Source organism: Salmo salar, chromosome ssa18, assembly GCF_905237065.1.
Source record: "Salmo salar chromosome ssa18, Ssal_v3.1, whole genome shotgun sequence".
NCBI lineage: Eukaryota > Metazoa > Chordata > Actinopteri > Salmoniformes > Salmonidae > Salmo > Salmo salar.
This window is the reverse complement of record NC_059459.1, coordinates 328,215-347,421: the sequence shown is the minus strand read 5'-3', so window position 1 is coordinate 347,421 and position 19,207 is coordinate 328,215.

Below are 19,207 nucleotides of genomic sequence, written 5' to 3'. Positions count from 1 at the left end.
CACTTCTCCTGCGTTTTCGACTCTACAGTTTATACGTTTATATAATCTTTGTTGTTTAGTCTTTGTCTATAGTTTCTCTTAATGCTAGAGGGTGTTGTGTTGTCTATAGTTTCTCTTAATGCTAGAGGGTGTTGTGTTGTGTTGTGTTGTCTATAGTTTCTCTTAATGCTAGAGGGTGTTGTGTTGTGTTGTGTTGTCTATAGTTTCTCTTAATGCTAGAGGGTGTTGTGTTGTCTATAGTGTGTCTTAATGCTAGAGGGTGTTGTGTTGTGTTGTCTATAGTTTATCTTAATGCTAGAGGGTGTTGTGTTGTCTATAGTTTCTCTTAATGCTAGAGGGTGTTGTGTTGTGTTGTGTTGTCTATAGTGTGTCTTAATGCTAGAGGGTGTTGTGTTGTCTATAGTGTGTCTTAATGCTAGAGGGTGTTGTGTTGTCTATAGTTTATCTTAATGCTAGAGGGTGTTGTGTTGTCTATAGTTTCTCTTAATGCTAGAGGGTGTTGTGTTGTGTTGTCTATAGTTTCTCTTAATGCTAGAGGGTGTTGTGTTGTGTTGTCTATAGTTTCTCTTAATGCTAGAGGGTGTTGTGTTGTGTTGTCTATAGTGTGTCTTAATGCTAGAGGGTGTTGTGTTGTCTATAGTGTGTCTTAATGCTAGAGGGTGTTGTGTTGTGTTGTGTTGTCTATAGTGTGTCTTAATGCTAGAGGGTGTTGTGTTGTGTTGTCTATAGTGTGTCTTAATGCTAGAGGGTGTTGTGTTGTGTTGTCTATAGTTTATCTTAATGCTAGAGGGTGTTGTGTTGTGTTGTCTATAGTGTGTCTTAATGCTAGAGGGTGTTGTGTTGTCTATAGTGTGTCTTAATGCTAGAGGGTGTTGTGTTGTCTATAGTGTATCTTAATGCTAGAGGGTGTTGTGTTGTGTTGTCTATAGTTTCCCTTAATGCTAGAGGGTGTTGTGGTCTTATTCTTATTTGCTAAACAACTTTGAACAGATTTTAGTTTTTTTCTTCCAAGAGTCGCACTCAATTTCTGCTGATGCCATCTTCTGGAAGTCACAGTTGGGAAATGATATTTCCCATGAGTCTCTGTCGGGGTCATTACAATGAAAACTTCCTTTGGTGGTAATAGTCTACACTCGGACTGTGACCCATTTGGTCACTTTATTTGTCTTGTGATCAATGACATAACGCTCATTACTGTAAACTTCTACGTGTACAACACCAAACATGAGAATGGTGAGTTGCTTGAATCTGTAGAGAATCATATACTTCACTAAATGTCCCAATTCGTTATTGTTGATAGGAGGGGACTTTCACATGACCTCATCTGATAGATGGGCCCCCCCAAGTAGGCCATCCAATCAGAATTTGGGTTCAATACTTTTTATGGAAAAGTTTGATCTTACTGATATATAAAAGGCACTGCGTTTCAGAGCAAGAGGCGTCACTACAGTCCCTGGTTCGAATCCAGGCTGTGTCACATCCGGCCGTGATCGGGAGTACCATAGGGCAGCGCACAGTTGGCCCGGCGTGGTCCGTGTTTGACCGGGGTAGGCCGTCATTGTAAATGAGATTTTTTTTAACTGACTTGCCTCGTTAAATAAAAAAATCAAACAACTTCAGATGTGTCCATGTAAACAGGATTATTAGTTGTCTCAACATCAGAAAACAGAAAGGAAAACACTGCACACTGTTGCTCATAGTCTCCACCCTTAGGTCTTCAGCCATCCATACTCCCAGGTGATATTTATTTACAGCGTTTCCACCCTTAGGTCTTCAGCCATCCATATCCCAGGTAAGAATAGGAAATATGAAATACACAAATAAAGTAAATAAATAAATAATCATGCTATATACAGGGTCAGTACCATATTAACAACGTGCAGAGATACTGGAGTGATGGAGGTAGATATGTATAGGGGGAAGGGGACAGGGATACTGGAGTGATGGAGGTAGATATGTATAGGGGACAGGGATACTGGAGTGATGGAGGTAGATGTGTATAGGGGACAGGGATACTGGAGTGATGGAGGTAGATATGTATAGGGGGAAGGAGACAGGGATACTGGAGTGATGGAGGTAGATATGTATAGGGGACAGGGATACTGGAGTGATGGAGGTAGATGTGTATAGGGGGAAGGGGACAGGGATACTGGAGTGATGGAGGTAGATATGTATAGGGGGAAGGGGACAGGGATACTGGAGTGATGGAGGTAGATGTGTATAGGGGGAAGGGGACAGGGATACTGGAGTGATGGAGGTAGATATGTATAGGGGGAAGGGGACAGGGATACTGGAGTGATGGAGGTAGATATGTATAGGGGGAAGGGGACAGGGATACTGGAGTGATGGAGGTAGATATGTATAGGGGACAGGGATACTGGAGTGATGGAGGTAGATGTGTATAGGGGACAGGGATACTGGAGTGATGGAGGTAGATATGTATAGGGGGAAGGAGACAGGGATACTGGAGTGATGGAGGTAGATATGTATAGGGGACAGGGATACTGGAGTGATGGAGGTAGATGTGTATAGGGGGAAGGGGACAGGGATACTGGAGTGATGGAGGTAGATATGTATAGGGGGAAGGAGACAGGGATACTGGAGTGATGGAGGTAGATGTGTATAGGGGACAGGGATACTGGAGTGATGGAGGTAGATATGTATAGGGGGAAGGAGACAGGGATACTGGAGTGATGGAGGTAGATATGTATAGGGGACAGGGATACTGGAGTGATGGAGGTAGATGTGTATAGGGGACAGGGATACTGGAGTGATGGAGGTAGATATGTATAGAGGACAGGGATACTGTAGTGATGGAGGTAGATATGTATAGGGGGAAGGAGACAGGGATACTGGAGTGATGGAGGTAGATATGTATAGGGGGAAGGAGACAGGGATAATGGAGTGATGGAGGTAGATATGTATAGGGGGAAGGGGACAGGGATACTGGAGTGATGGAGGTAGATATGTATAGGGGGAAGGAGACAGGGATACTGGAGTGATGGAGGTAGATATGTATAGGGGACAGGGATACTGGAGTGATGGAGGTAGATATGTATAGGGGGAAGGAGACAGGGATACTGGAGTGATGGAGGTAGATATGTATAGGGGACAGGGATACTGGAGTGATGGAGGTAGATGTGTATAGGGGACAGGGATACTGGAGTGATGGAGGTAGATATGTATAGGGGAAGGAGACAGGGATACTGGAGTGATGGAGGTAGATATGTATAGGGGACAGGGATACTGGAGTGATGGAGGTAGATATGTATAGGGGGAAGGGGACAGGGATACTGGAGTGATGGAGGTAGATATGTATAGGGGGAAGGAGACAGGGATACTGGAGTGATGGAGGTAGATGTGTATAGGGGACAGGGATACTGGAGTGATGGAGGTAGATATGTATAGGGGGAAGGAGACAGGGATACTGGAGTGATGGAGGTAGATATGTATAGGGGACAGGGATACTGGAGTGATGGAGGTAGATGTGTATAGGGGACAGGGATACTGGAGTGATGGAGGTAGATATGTATAGAGGACAGGGATACTGTAGTGATGGAGGTAGATATGTATAGGGGGAAGGAGACAGGGATACTGGAGTGATGGAGGTAGATATGTATAGGGGGAAGGAGACAGGGATAATGGAGTGATGGAGGTAGATATGTATAGGGGGAAGGGGACAGGGATACTGGAGTGATGGAGGTAGATATGTATAGGGGGGAAGGAGACAGGGATACTGGAGTGATGGAGGTAGATGTGTATAGGGGACAGGGATACTGGAGTGATGGAGGTAGATATGTATAGGGGGAAGGAGACAGGGATACTGGAGTGATGGAGGTAGATATGTATAGGGGACAGGGATACTGGAGTGATGGAGGTAGATGTGTATAGGGGACAGGGATACTGGAGTGATGGAGGTAGATATGTATAGAGGACAGGGATACTGTAGTGATGGAGGTAGATATGTATAGGGGGAAGGAGACAGGGATACTGGAGTGATGGAGGTAGATATGTATAGGGGGAAGGGGACAGGGATACTGGAGTGATGGAGGTAGATATGTATAGGGGGAAGGAGACAGGGATACTGGAGTGATGGAGGTAGATATGTATAGGGGACAGGGATACTGGAGTGATGGAGGTAGATATGTATAGGGGGGAAGGAGACAGGGATACTGGAGTGATGGAGGTAGATATGTATAGGGGACAGGGATACTGGAGTGATGGAGGTAGATGTGTATAGGGGACAGGGATACTGGAGTGATGGAGGTAGATATGTATAGGGGGAAGGAGACAGGGATACTGGAGTGATGGAGGTAGATATGTATAGGGGACAGGGATACTGGAGTGATGGAGGTAGATGTGTATAGGGGGAAGGGGACAGGGATACTGGAGTGATGGAGGTAGATATGTATAGGGGGAAGGAGACAGGGATACTGGAGTGATGGAGGTAGATGTGTATAGGGGACAGGGATACTGGAGTGATGGAGGTAGATATGTATAGGGGGAAGGAGACAGGGATACTGGAGTGATGGAGGTAGATATGTATAGGGGACAGGGATACTGGAGTGATGGAGGTAGATGTGTATAGGGGACAGGGATACTGGAGTGATGGAGGTAGATATGTATAGAGGACAGGGATACTGTAGTGATGGAGGTAGATATGTATAGGGGGAAGGAGACAGGGATACTGGAGTGATGGAGGTAGATATGTATAGGGGGAAGGGGACAGGGATACTGGAGTGATGGAGGTAGATATGTATAGGGGGGAAGGAGACAGGGATACTGGAGTGATGGAGGTAGATATGTATAGGGGACAGGGATACTGGAGTGATGGAGGTAGATATGTATAGGGGGAAGGGGACAGGGATACTGGAGTGATGGAGGTAGATATGTATAGGATGAAGGAGACTGGGATACTGGAGGGATGGAGTTAGATATGTATAAGGGACAGGGATACTGGAGTGATGGAGGTAGATATGTATAGGGGACAGGGATACTGGAGTGATGGAGGTAGATATGTATAGGGGGAAGGGGACAGGGATACTGGAGTGATGGAGGTAGATATGTATAGGGGACAGGGATACTGGAGTGATGGAGGTAGATATGTATAGGGGGAAGGAGACAGGGATACTGGAGTGATGGAGGTAGATATGTATAGGAGACAGGGATACTGGAGTGATGGAGGTAGATATATGTATAGGGGGAAGGGGACAGGGATACTGGAGTGATGGAGGTAGATATGTATAGGGGACAGGGATACTGGAGTGATGGAGGTAGATATGTATAGGGGGAAGGAGACAGGGATACTGGAGTGATGGAGGTAGATATGTATAGGGGACAGGGATACTGGAGTGATGGAGGTAGATATGTATAGGGGACAGGGATACTGGAGTGATGGAGGTAGATACAGTGGGCTCCAAAATTACTGGCAATGCACAAACAATATTTCAAAATATATATAAACAATATAATTATAGAGATAAACTCAAAATACCAACATGTGAAAAATACCGTACTTCATTAATGTTTCAATGGAACCCAACAAAATAATTTATTGATTTAATTAAAATTCAATGTCTTCCAAATCAAGGTTTCAAAATTAATATTATTGTAAATAACATCTACCAAAATTAATCCAGGAATTAAATTCCACTTATTTAAATGTATCTAAGTGTTAAGGAACTATATTGAGCCATTACATCACTTCCTGTTTCACTAGGGTATAAAAATGAGGTAACACTCATGCAATATCCCTTCGTGATCCAACACCATGAAGAAAAGAACTGGCAGTTCAAAAAAATACAGACGATCGTAGACCTTGATAAATCTGGTAACGGCTACAAGAAGATCCAACAAACGATTGAATATACCACTGGGCACTGTCAGGACAATTATTAAAACATTCAAAAGATATGGAACAGTGTAAAACCTCACGGGTAGAGGACGCAAATGCATTTTGCCCCCCCCCAGGATGAGGAGGAGGATGGTGAGAGAAGCAACCAAATCCCCAAGAGTCACTGACATGCCACCCAGCTCCCCACCGGCCATGCCACCCAGCTCCCCACCGGCCATGCCACCCAGCTCCCCATGCCACCCAGCTCCCCATGCCACCCAGCTCCCCACCGGCCATGCCACCCAGCTCCCCACCAGACATGCCACCCAGCTCCCCATGCCACCCAGCTCCCCATGCCACCCAGCTCCCCATGCCACCCAGCTCCCCATGCCACCCAGCTCCCCACCAGACATGCCACCCAGCTCCCCATGCCACCCAGCTCCCCACCAGACATGCCACCCAGCTCCCCACCAGACATGCCACCCAGCTCCCCACCAGACATGCCACCCAGCTCCCCACCAGACATGCCACCCAGCTCCCCATGCCACCCAGCTCCCCATGCCACCCAGCTCCCCACCAGACATGCCACCCAGCTCCCCACCAGACATGCCACCCAGCTCCCCACCGGCCATGCCACCCAGCTCCCCACCAGACATGCCACCCAGCTCCCCATGCCACCCAGCTCCCCACCAGACATGCCACCCAGCTCCCCACCAGACATGCCACCCAGCTCCCCATGCCACCCAGCTCCCCACCAGACATGCCACCCAGCTCCCCATGCCACCCAGCTCCCCATGCCACCCAGCTCCCCACCAGACATGCCACCCAGCTCCCCACCAGACATGCCACCCAGCTCCCCATGCCACCCAGCTCCCCACCAGACATGCCACCCAGCTCCCCACCAGACATGCCACCCAGCTCCCCATGCCACCCAGCTCCCCATGCCACCCAGCTCCCCATGCCACCCAGCTCCCCATGCCACCCAGCTCCCCACCAGACATGCCACCCAGCTCCCCATGCCACCCAGCTCCCCACCAGACATGCCACCCAGCTCCCCATGCCACCCAGCTCCCCACCAGACATGCCACCCAGCTCCCCATGCCACCCAGCTCCCCACCGGCCATGCCACCCAGCTCCCCACCAGACATGCCACCCAGCTCCCCATGCCACCCAGCTCCCCACCAGACATGCCACCCAGCTCCCCACCAGACATGCCACCCAGCTCCCCATGCCACCCAGCTCCCCCACCAGACATGCCACCCAGCTCCCCATGCCACCCAGCTCCCCATGCCACCCAGCTCCCCACCAGACATGCCACCCAGCTCCCCACCAGACATGCCACCCAGCTCCCCATGCCACCCAGCTCCCCACCAGACATGCCACCCAGCTCCCCACCAGACATGCCACCCAGCTCCCCACCAGACATGCCACCCAGCTCCCTACCAGACATGCCACCCAGCTCCCTACCAGATAATGTACAAACACTTATGTTAGAGTAAATACAACTCGTTTTTCAACCACTCCACAAATTTCTCGTTAACTATAGCTTTGGCAAGTCGGTTAGGACATCTACTTTGTGCATGACACAAGTCATTTTTCCAACAATTGTTTACAGATGTATTTTTTCACTTATAATTCACTGTATCACAGTTCCAGTGGGTCAGAAGTTTACATACACTAAGTTGACTGTGCCTTTAAACAGCTTGGAAAATTCCAGAAAATGATTTCATGGCTTTAGAAGCTTCTGATAGGCTAATTGACATCATTTGAGTCAATTGGAGGTGTACCTGTGGATGTATTTCAAGGCCTACCTTCAAACTCAGTGCCTCTTTGCTTGACATCATGGGAAAATCAAAATAAATCAGCCAAGACCTCCACAAGTCTGGTTCATCCTTGGGAGCAATTTTCAAAACGCCTGAAGGTACCACATTCATCTGTACAAACAATAGTACGCAAGTATAAACACCATGGGACCACGCATCCGTCATACCGCTCAGGAAGGAGACGCGTTCTGTCTCCTAGAGATGAACGTACTTTGGTGGGAAAAGTGTAAATCAATCCCAGAATAACAGCAAAGGACCTTGTGAAGATGCTGGAGGAAACAGATACAAAAGTATCTATATCCACAGTAAAACGAGTCCTATATCGACATAACCTGAAAGGCCGCTCAGGAAGGAAGAAGCCACAGCTCCAAAACCGCCATAAAAAAGCCAGACTACGGTTTTCAACTGCACATGGGGACAAAGATTGTACTTTTTGGAGAAATGTCCTCTGGTCTGATGAAACAAAAATAGAACTGTTTGGCCATAATGACCATCGTTATGTTTAGAGGAAAAGGGGGAGGCTTGCAAGCCGAAGAACACCATCCCAACCGTGAAGCACGGGGGTGGCAGCATCATGTTCTGGGGGTGCTTTGCTGCAGGAGGGACTGGTGCACTTCACAAAATAGATTATGTGAAAATTATGTGGATATATTGAAGCAACATCTCAAGACATCAGTCAGGAAGTTAAAGCTTGGTCGCAAATGGGTCTTCCAAATGGACAATGACCCCAAGCATACTTCCAAAGTTGTGGCAAAATGGCTTAAGGACAACAAAGTCAAGGTATTGGAGTGGCCATCACAAAGCCCTGACCTCAATCCTATAGAACATTTGTGGGCAGAACTGAAAAAAAGTGTGTGCGAGCAGGGAGGTCTACAAACCTGACTCAGTTACACCAGCTCTGTCAGGAGGAATGGGCCAAAATTCACCCAACTTATTGTGGGAAGCTTGTGGAACGCTACCCGAAACATTTGACCCAAGTTAAACAATTTAGAGGCAATATGACCGACCCAGGATAAGGTCAAGAACATTAAGGAGGAACCTTTTCCCCGGAACAAGTCTGAGCTTCAGTCGTTTCAGGAGCTTCTCAACTTTTACAACTGCTTCCTGTCTGATAACGCTACAGTGTTGGAGTCCTTATATCGCCTACTGGACCAGGAAGCTCCCTGGAGTTGGACTGACACCAACCAGGAAGTCTATAAACAGGTTAAGCAGCTGCCACAAGCAGATGGGCTGCTAGCCAACTACGATGATAGAAAGTCCCTGTTACTGGTCTGTGATGAGTCTGATCCCCTGTTACTGGTCTGTGATGAGTCTCTGATCCCCTGTTACTGGTCTGTGATGAGTCTCTGATCCCCTGTTACTGGTCTGTGATGAGTCTCCCTCTGAACCCCTGTTACTGGTCTGTGATGAGTCTCTGATCCCCTGTTACTGGTCTGTGATGAGTCTCTGATCCCCTGTTACTGGTCTGTGATGAGTCTCTGATCCCCTGTTACTGGTCTGTGATGAGTCTGATCCCCTGTTACTGGTCTGTGATGAGTCTCTGATCCCCTGTTACTGGTCTGTGATGAGTCTGATCCCCTGTTACTGGTCTGTGATGAGTCTGATCCCCTGTTACTGGTCTGTGATGAGTCTGATCCCCTGTTACTGGTCTGTGATGAGTCTGATCCCCTGTTACTGGTCTGTGATGAGTCTGATCCCCTGTTACTGGTCTGTGATGAGTCTGATCCCCCTGTTACTGGTCTGTGATGAGTCTGATCCCCTGTTACTGGTCTGTGATGAGTCTGATCCCCTGTTACTGGTCTGTGATGAGTCTGATCCCCTGTTACTGGTCTGTGATGAGTCTCCCTCTGAACCCCTGTTACTGGTCTGTGATGAGTCTCCCTCTGAACCCCTGTTACTGGTCTGTGATGAGTCTCTGATCCCCTGTTACTGGTCTGTGATGAGTCTCTGATCCCCTGTTACTGGTCTGTGATGAGTCTGATCCCCTGTTACTGGTCTGTGATGAGTCTGATCCCCTGTTACTGGTCTGTGATGAGTCTGATCCCCTGTTACTGGTCTGTGATGAGTCTGATCCCCTGTTACTGGTCTGTGATGAGTCTCTGATCCCCTGTTACTGGTCTGTGATGAGTCTGATCCCCTGTTACTGGTCTGTGATGAGTCTGATCCCCTGTTACTGGTCTGTGATGAGTCTGATCCCCTGTTACTGGTCTGTGATGAGTCTCTGATCCCCTGTTACTGGTCTGTGATGAGTCTCTGATCCCCTGTTACTGGTCTGTGATGAGTCTGATCCCCTGTTACTGGTCTGTGATGAGTCTGATCCCCTGTTACTGGTCTGTGATGAGTCTCTGATCCCCTGTTACTGGTCTGTGATGAGTCTCTGATCCCCTGTTACTGGTCTGTGATGAGTCTGATCCCCTGTTACTGGTCTGTGATGAGTCTGATCCCCTGTTACTGGTCTGTGATGAGTCTGATCCCCTGTTACTGGTCTGTGATGAGTCTGATCCCCTGTTACTGGTCTGTGATGAGTCTGATCCCCTGTTACTGGTCTGTGATGAGTCTGATCCCCTGTTACTGGTCTGTGATGAGTCTGATCCCCTGTTACTGGTCTGTGATGAGCCTGATCCCCTGTTACTGGTCTGTGATGAGTCTCTGATCCCCTGTTACTGGTCTGTGATGAGTCTCTGATCCCCTGTTACTGGTCTGTGATGAGCCTCTGATCCCCTGTTACTGGTCTGTGATGAGTCTGATCCCCTGTTACTGGTCTGTGATGAGTCTGTCAGGTCATCATTGTGTTGTCTTCCCCGAACCCCTTGCTGGTCCTGCTTCATCATCTGAAGCCCCAGATTATTTCCCCTGGATGGTCAGATGCAGCCTGATTCTGGGAGCCCATGGTTATGAGTTCTGCTATCGTCCAGGGAAGCAGCTGGCTAATGTGGATGACCTGAATCTCTTGCCACTAGCTACCCTTTTGTTGGACCCACCACATCCCTGGGAAGTAATGCTGTTTGAGTTGGTGCCTGGTGTCCCTCTCCTTTATTATAATGTCCCTCTCCTTTATTATAATGTCCCTCTCCTTTATTATAATGTCCCTCTCCTTTATTATAATGTCCCTCTCCTTTATTATAATGTCCCTCTCCTTTATTATAATGTCCCTCTCCTTTATTATAATGTCCCTCTCCTTTATTATAATGTCCCTCTCCTTTATTATAATGTCCCTCTCCTTTATTATAATGTCCCTCTCCTTTATTATAATGTCCCTCTCCTTTATTATAATGTCTACAGTGCATTCGGAAAGATTTCAGACCGCTTTACTTTTTCCACAAATTGTTATCTTACAGCCTTATTCTAAAAAAAATTAAACTCATTAATCTACACACAATACCCCATAATGACTCAATACCCCATAATGACTCAATACCCCATAATGACTCAATACCCCATAATGACTCAATACCCCATAATGACCCAATACCCCATAATGACACAATACCCCATAATGACTCAATACCCCATAATGACTCAATACCCCATAATGACTCAATACCCCATAATGACTCAATACCCCATAATGACTCAATACCCCATAATGACTCAATACCCCATAATGACTCAATGACACAATACCCCATAATGACACAATACCCCATAATGACTCAATACCCCATAACGACTCAATACCCCATAACGACTCAATACCCCATAACGACATAATGACTCAATACCCCATAATGACACAATACCCCATAATGACTCAATGACACAATACCCCATAATGACACAATACCCCATAATGACTCAATACCCAATAATGACTCAATACCCCATAATGACCCAATACCCCATAATGACATAATGACTCAATACCCCATAATGACACAATACCCCATAATGACCCAATACCCCATAATGACCCAATACCCCATAATGACATAATGACCCAATACCCCATAATGACCCAATACCCCATAATGACCCAATACCCCATAATGACTCAATACCCCATAATGACTCGATACCCCACAGTGACTCGATACCCCATAATGACTCGATACCCCACAGTGACTCGATACCCCACATGTTCCTCCCTCACTGGCCTGGATGCCCTACCTCCCTCACTGCCCTGCCTCCAGAGCCTATACCAGCACCTCCCTCACTGCCATGCCTCCAGAGACTATACCAGCACCTCCCTCACTGCCTTGCCTCCAGAGCCTATACCAGCACCTCCCTCACTGCCCTGCCTCCAGAGCCTATACCAGCACTTCCCTCACTGCCTTGCCTCCAGAGACTATACCAGCACCTCCCTCCCTGCCCTGCCTCCAGAGCCTATACCAGCACCTCCCTCACTGCCTTGCCTCCAGAGCCTATACCAGCACCTCCCTCACTGCCTTGCCTCCAGAGCCTATACCAGCACCTCCCTCACTGCCCTGCCTCCAGAGACTATACCAGCACCTCCCTCACTGCCCTGCCTCCAGAGACTATACCAGCACCTCCCTCACTGCCCTGCCTCCAGAGCCTATACCAGCACCTCCCTCACTGCCCTGCCTCCAGAGCCTATACCAGCACCTCCCTCACTGCCCTGCCTCCAGAGCCTATACCAGCACCTCCCTCACTGCCTTGCCTCCAGAGCATATACCAGCACCTCCCTCACTGCCCTGCCTCCAGAGCCTATACCAGCACCTCCCTCACTGCCCTGCCTCCAGAGACTATACCAGCACCTCCCTCGCTGCCCTGCCTCCAGAGACTATACCAGCACCTCCCTCACTGCCCTGCCTCCAGAGCCTATACCAGTACCTCCCTCACTGCCCTGCCTCCAGAGCCTATACCAGTACCTCCCCTCACTGCCCTGCCTCCAGCACCTCCCTCACTGCCCTGCCTCCAGAGCCTATACCAGCACCTCCCTCACTGCCCTGCCTCCAGAGACTATACCAGCACCTCCCTCACTGCCCTGCCTCCAGAGACTATACCAGTACCTCCCTCACTGCCCTGCCTCCAGAGACTATACCAGCACCTCCCTCACTGCCCTGCCTCCAGAGCCTATACCAGCACCTCCCTCACTGCCCTGCCTCCAGAGACTATACCAGTACCTCCCTCACTGCCCTGCCTCCAGAGCCTATACCAGCACCTCCCTCACTGCCCTGCCTCCAGAGCCTATACCAGCACCTCCCTCACTGCCCTGCCTCCAGAGACTATACCAGCACCTCCCTCCCTGCCCTGCCTCCAGAGCCTATACCAGTACCTCCCTCACTGCCCTGCCTCCAGAGCCTATACCAGCTTCTCCCTCCCTGCCCTGCCTCCAGAGCCTATACCAGCACCTCCCTCCCTGCCCTGTTAGGGATGCTTCGTCCTCCCCAACGTTATGGGGAAGTCACTATGTGACTGGGCGAAGGAGGGTACGGTAAGGGTGTGCACGTTAACGAGCGCGCACGGACGATATATAGCCTTTTACCAGCCCCATTTCCCCCCACCAGCCGTAGAGGCCTGTGACTTACCTTCTCACTGAGGTCAATGAAGATCCCCACAGGGTTGAATCCTCAGCGTCGATTTTTTTACGGTTCGAATCGTGTAGTTGAGAGTCATAACCGTTTCGTAACTCATTAACAACCCTCCTCCGCATCAGTATTATGTCATACTGGTCTGAAACGCACACATGAAGGGGTCTAGGTACAAACTGTAAGCAGTCAAAGTAAAGTAAAATCTATTTTCCCATTCGTAGTTATAGCTAAACACTACATGGTAATTAGCTGAGCAGTTTGTCACTCTGCTCTATATATATAACACCAACATTAAAGGTCAATTATATGCAGTCAATGTACTGTCATTTCTATTGTCACATTCATACAGCATGCATACAGCATGCATACAGCATTCATAGAGCATGCATACAGCATTCATCGAGCATGCATACAGCATTCATCGAGCATGCATACAGCATTCATAGAGCATGCATACAGCATTCATCGAGCATGCATACAGCATTCATAGAGCATGCATACAGCATTCATAGAGCATTCATAGAGCATGCATACAGCATTCATAGAGCATGCATACAGCATTCATAGAGCATGCATACAGCATTCATCGAGCATGCATACAGCATTCATCGAGCATGCATACAGCATTCATAGAGCATGCATACAGCATTCATCGAGCATGCATACAGCATTCATCGAGCACGCATACAGCATTCATAGAGCATGCATACAGCATTCATAGAGCATGCATACAGCATTCATCGAGCATGCATACAGCATTCATAGAGCATGCATACAGCATTCATAGAGCATGCATACAGCATTCATAGAGCATTTTTAAACATACTGCACTTACGGGAAAACACAGAACGTTAAAGGAAATCTGAACATTCAATTTTCCAGATGTAAAGTTAGCGAACTAACTGACAATAAAATGTCTTGCATAGCAAGACACGAACGCGCTCCAGATATACTACGGATATATTTAATGACCCTTTAATGTGGTTACGACCTGTTATAACACGTTCCTGAAATGCTTATAGATGTGTAATAAATGCATTATGGGATATGTAGTCAAACATAGTCGTTAGCAAATATACTGTAGTTGTGTGGTTTGATTGTAGAGGCCTCCTATCGCTCCATCTTAAATAAGCCCCATTCACAAAATGTAGAACCAGGAACAGATATAGCCCTTGGTTCTCTCCAGACCTGACTGCTCTTGACCAGCACAAAAACATCCTGTGGCGTTCTGCATTAGCATCGAATAGCCCCCGTGATATGCAACTTTTCAGGGAAGTTAGGAACCAATACACGCATTCAATCAGAAAAGCAAAGGCTAGCTTTTTCAAGTAGAAATTTGCATCCTGTAGCACAAACTCCAAAAAGTTCTGGGACACTGTAAAGTCCATGGAGAATAAGAGCACCTCCTCCCAGCTGCCCACTGCTCTGAGGCCAGGAAACTCTGTCACCACCGATAAATCCACCATAATGGATAATTTCAATAAGCATTTTTCTACGGCTGGCCATGCTTTCCTCCTGGCTACCCCTACCCCGGTCTCTGTATATATCAATGATGTCTTACTTCCTGCTGGTGATTCTCTGATCCGCCTCCAGATCACTGCACCTGTACATAGCCCACCTGTACATAGCCCACCTGTACATAGCCCATCTGTACATAGCCCATCTGTACATAGCCCATCTGTACATAGCCCATCTGTACATAGCCCACCTGTACATAGCCCATCTGTACATAGCCCATCTGTACATAGCCCATCTGTACATAGCCCATCTGTACATAGCCCACCTGTACATAGCCCACCTGTACATAGCCCATCTGTACATAGCCCATCTGTACATAGCCCATCTGTACATAGCCCATCTGTACATAGCCCATCTGTACATAGCCCATCTGTACATAGCCCATCTGTACATAGCCCATCTGTACATAGCCCATCTGTACATAGCCCACCTGTACATAGCCCATCTGTACATAGCCCATCTGTACATAGCCCATCTGTACATAGCCCATCTGTACATAGCCCATCTGTACATAGCCCATCTGTACATAGCCCATCTGTACATAGCCCATCTGTACATAGCCCATCTGTACATAGCCCATCTGTACATAGCCCATCTGTACATAGCCCATCTGTACATAGCCCATCTGTACATAGCCCATCTGTACATAGCCCATCTGTACATAGCCCATCTGTACATAGCCCACCTGTACATAGCCCATCTGTACATAGCCCATCTGTACATAGCCCATCTGTACATAGCCCACCTGTACATAGCCCATCTGTACATAGCCCATCTGTACATAGCCCATCTGTACATAGCCCATCTGTACATAGCCCATCTGTACATAGCCCATCTGTACATAGCCCATCTGTACATAGCCCATCTGTACATAGCCCATCTGTACATAGCCCATCTGTACATAGCCCATCTGTACATAGCCCATCCAACTACCTCATCCCCATACTGTATTTATTTATCTTGCTCCTTTGCACCCCAGTATCTCTACTTGCACATTCATCTTCTGCACATCTATCACTCCAGTGTTTAATTTGCTAAATTGTAATTACTTCGCCACTATGGCCTATTTATTGCCTTGCCTCCCTTATCCTGCCTCATTTGCACTCACTGTATATAGACTTTTTCTATTGTGTTATTGACTGTACGTTTGTTTATGTGTAACTCTGTGTTGTTGTTTGTGTCGCACTGCTTTGCTTTATCTTGGCCAGGGCGCAGTTGTAAATGAGAACTTGTTCTCAACTGGCCTACCTGGTTAAATAAAGGACTTGTTCTCAACTAGTCTACCTGGTTAAATAAAGGACTTGTTCTCAACTAGCCTACCTGGTTAAATAAAGGACTTGTTCTCAACTAGCACATTCCCTTCACCCCCCCTCTCTCTCCTATTGGCTAGCTCATTCCCTTCACCCCCCCCTCTCTCTCTCCTATTGGCTAGCACATTCCCTTCACCCTCCCTCCCTCTCTCTCCTATTGGCTAGCACATTCCCTTCACCCCCCCCCTCTCTCTCTCCTATTGGCTAGCACATTCCCTTCACCCCCCTCTCTCTCCTATTGGCTAGCACATTCCCTTCACCCCCCCTCTCTCTCTCTCCTATTGGCTAGCACATTCCCTTCACCCCCCTCTCTCTCTCTCCTATTGGCTAGCATATTCCCTTCACCCCCCCTCTCTCTCTCTCCTATTGGCTATCACATTCCCTTCACCCCCCCTCCCTCTCTCTCCTATTGGCTAGCACATTCCCTTCACCCCCCTCTCTCTCTCTCCTATTGGCTAGCTCATTCCCTTCACCCCCCCTCTCTCTCCTATTGGCTAGCACATTCCCTTCACCCTCCCTCTCTCTCTCTCCTATTGGCTAGCACATTCCCTTCACCCCCCTCTCTCTCCTATTGGCTAGCACATTCCCTTCACCCTCCCTCTCTCTCTCTCCTATTGGCTAGCACATTCCCTTCACCCCCTCTCTCTCCTATTGGCTAGCTCATTCCCTTCACCCCCCTCTCTCTCTCTCCTATTGGCTAGCACATTCCCTTCACCCCTCTCTCTCTCCTATTGGCTAGCACATTCCCTTCACCCCCACTCTCTCTCTCTCCTATTGGCTAGCTCATTCCCTTCACCCCCACTCTCTCTCTCTCCTATTGGCTAGCACATTCCCTTCACCCCCACTCTCTCTCTCTCCTATTGGCTAGCTCATTCCCTTCACCCCCACTCTCTCTCTCTCCTATTGGCTAGCACATTCCCTTCACCCCCTCTCTCTCTCCTATTGGCTAGCACATTCCCTTCACCCCCCTCTCTCTCTCCTATTGGCTAGCTCATTCCCTTCACCCCCTCTCTCTCTCCTATTGGCTAGCACATTCCCTTCACCCCCCCTCTCTCTCCTATTGGCTAGCACATTCCCTTCACCCCCCTCTCTCTCTCTCCTATTGGCTAGCTCATTCCCTTCACCCCCACTCTCTCTCTCTCCTATTGGCTAGCACATTCCCTTCACCCCCCCTCTCTCTCCTATTGGCTAGCTCATTCCCTTCACCCCCCCTCTCTCTCTCTCCTATTGGCTAGCACATTCCCTTCACCCCCCTCTCTCTCTCTCCTATTGGCTAGCTCATTCCCTTCACCCCCCCTCTCTCTCTCTCCTATTGGCTAGCACATTCCCTTCACCCCTCTCTCTCTCCTATTGGCTAGCTCATTCCCTTCACCCCCCTCTCTCTCTCTCCTATTGGCTAGCACATTCCCTTCACCCCCCTCTCTCTCTCTCCTATTGGCTAGCACATTCCCTTCACCCCCTCTCTCTCCTATTGGCTATCACATTCCCTTCACCCCCCCCTCTCTCTCTCCTATTGGCTAGCTCATTCCCTTCACCCCCCCTCTCTCTCTCTCCTATTGGCTAGCACATTCCCTTCACCCCCTCTCTCTCTCTCTCCTATTGGCTATCACATTCCCTTCACCCCCCCCTCTCTCTCTCCTATTGGCTAGCTCATTCCCTTCACCCCCCTCTCTCTCTCTCCTATTGGCTAGCACATTCCCTTCACCCCCCCTCTCTCTCCTATTGGCTAGCTCATTCCCTTCACCCCCCCTCTCTCTCCTATTGGCTAGCACATTCCCTTCACCCCCCCCCTCTCTCTCTCCTATTGGCTAGCACATTCCCTTCACCCCCCTCTCTCTCCTATTGGCTAGCACATTCCCTTCACCCCCCCTCTCTCTCCTATTGGCTAGCACATTCCCTTCACCCCCCCTCTCTCTCCTATTGGCTAGCACATTCCCTTCACCCCCACTCTCTCTCTCTCCTATTGGCTAGCACATTCCCTTCACCCCCACTCTCTCTCTCTCCTATTGGCTAGCACATTCCCTTCATCCCCCCTCTCTCTCCTATTGGCTAGCTCATTCCCTTCACCCCCCTCTCTCTCTCCTATTGGCTAGCACATTCCCTTCACCCCCCCTCTCTCTCCTATTGGCTAGCTCATTCCCTTCACCCCCTCTCTCTCTCCTATTGGCTAGCACATTCCCTTCACCCCCCCTCTCTCTCCTATTGGCTAGCACATTCCCTTCATCCCCCACAGTCTCACAGCCCCCTCCCCCCCCGATACTTGGTACAGCACACAGTCTAACAGCCCCCCCTGATACTTGGTACAGCACACAGTCTAACAGCCCCCCCCGTCCTGATACTTGGTACAGCACACAGTCTCACAGCCCCCCCTGATACTTGGTACAGCACACAGTCTAACAGTCCCCCCCTGATACTTGGTACAGCACACAGTCTAACAGCCCCCCCTCTCCTGATACTTGGTACAGCACACAGTCTAACAGCCCCCCCTGATACTTGGTACAGCACACAGTCTAACAGCCCCCCCCGTCCTGATACTTGGTACAGCACACAGTCTCACAGCCCCCCCCCTGATACTTGGTACAGCACACAGTCTAACAGTCCCCCCCCTGATACTTGGTACAGCACACAGTCTAACAGCCCCCCCCTCTCCTGATACTTGGTACAGCACACAGTCTAACAGCCCCCCCGATACTTGGTACAGCACACAGTCTAACAGTCCCCCCCTGATACAGCACACAGTCTAACGGCTCCCCCCCCTCTGTCCATATACTTGGTACAGCACACAGTCTCACAGCCCCCCTGTCCTGTCCTGATACTTGGTACAGCACACAGTCTCACAGCCCCCCCCGTCCTGATACTTGGTACAGCACACAGTCTCACAGCCCCCCCCTGATACTTGGTACAGCACACAGTCTAACAGTCCCCCCCTGATACTTGGTACAGCACACAGTCTAACAGCCCCCCTCTCCTGATACTTGGTACAGCACACAGTCTAACAGCCCCCCCCCCCGATACTTGGTACAGCACACAGTCTAACAGTCCCCCCCTGATACAGCACACAGTCTAACGGCCCCCCCTCTGTCCATATACTTGGTACAGCACACAGTCTCACAGCCCCCCTGTCCTGTCCTGATACTTGGTACAGCACACAGTCTCACAGCCCCCCCCGTCCTGATACTTGGTACAGCACACAGTCTCACAGCCCCCCCCCGATACTTGGTACAGCACACA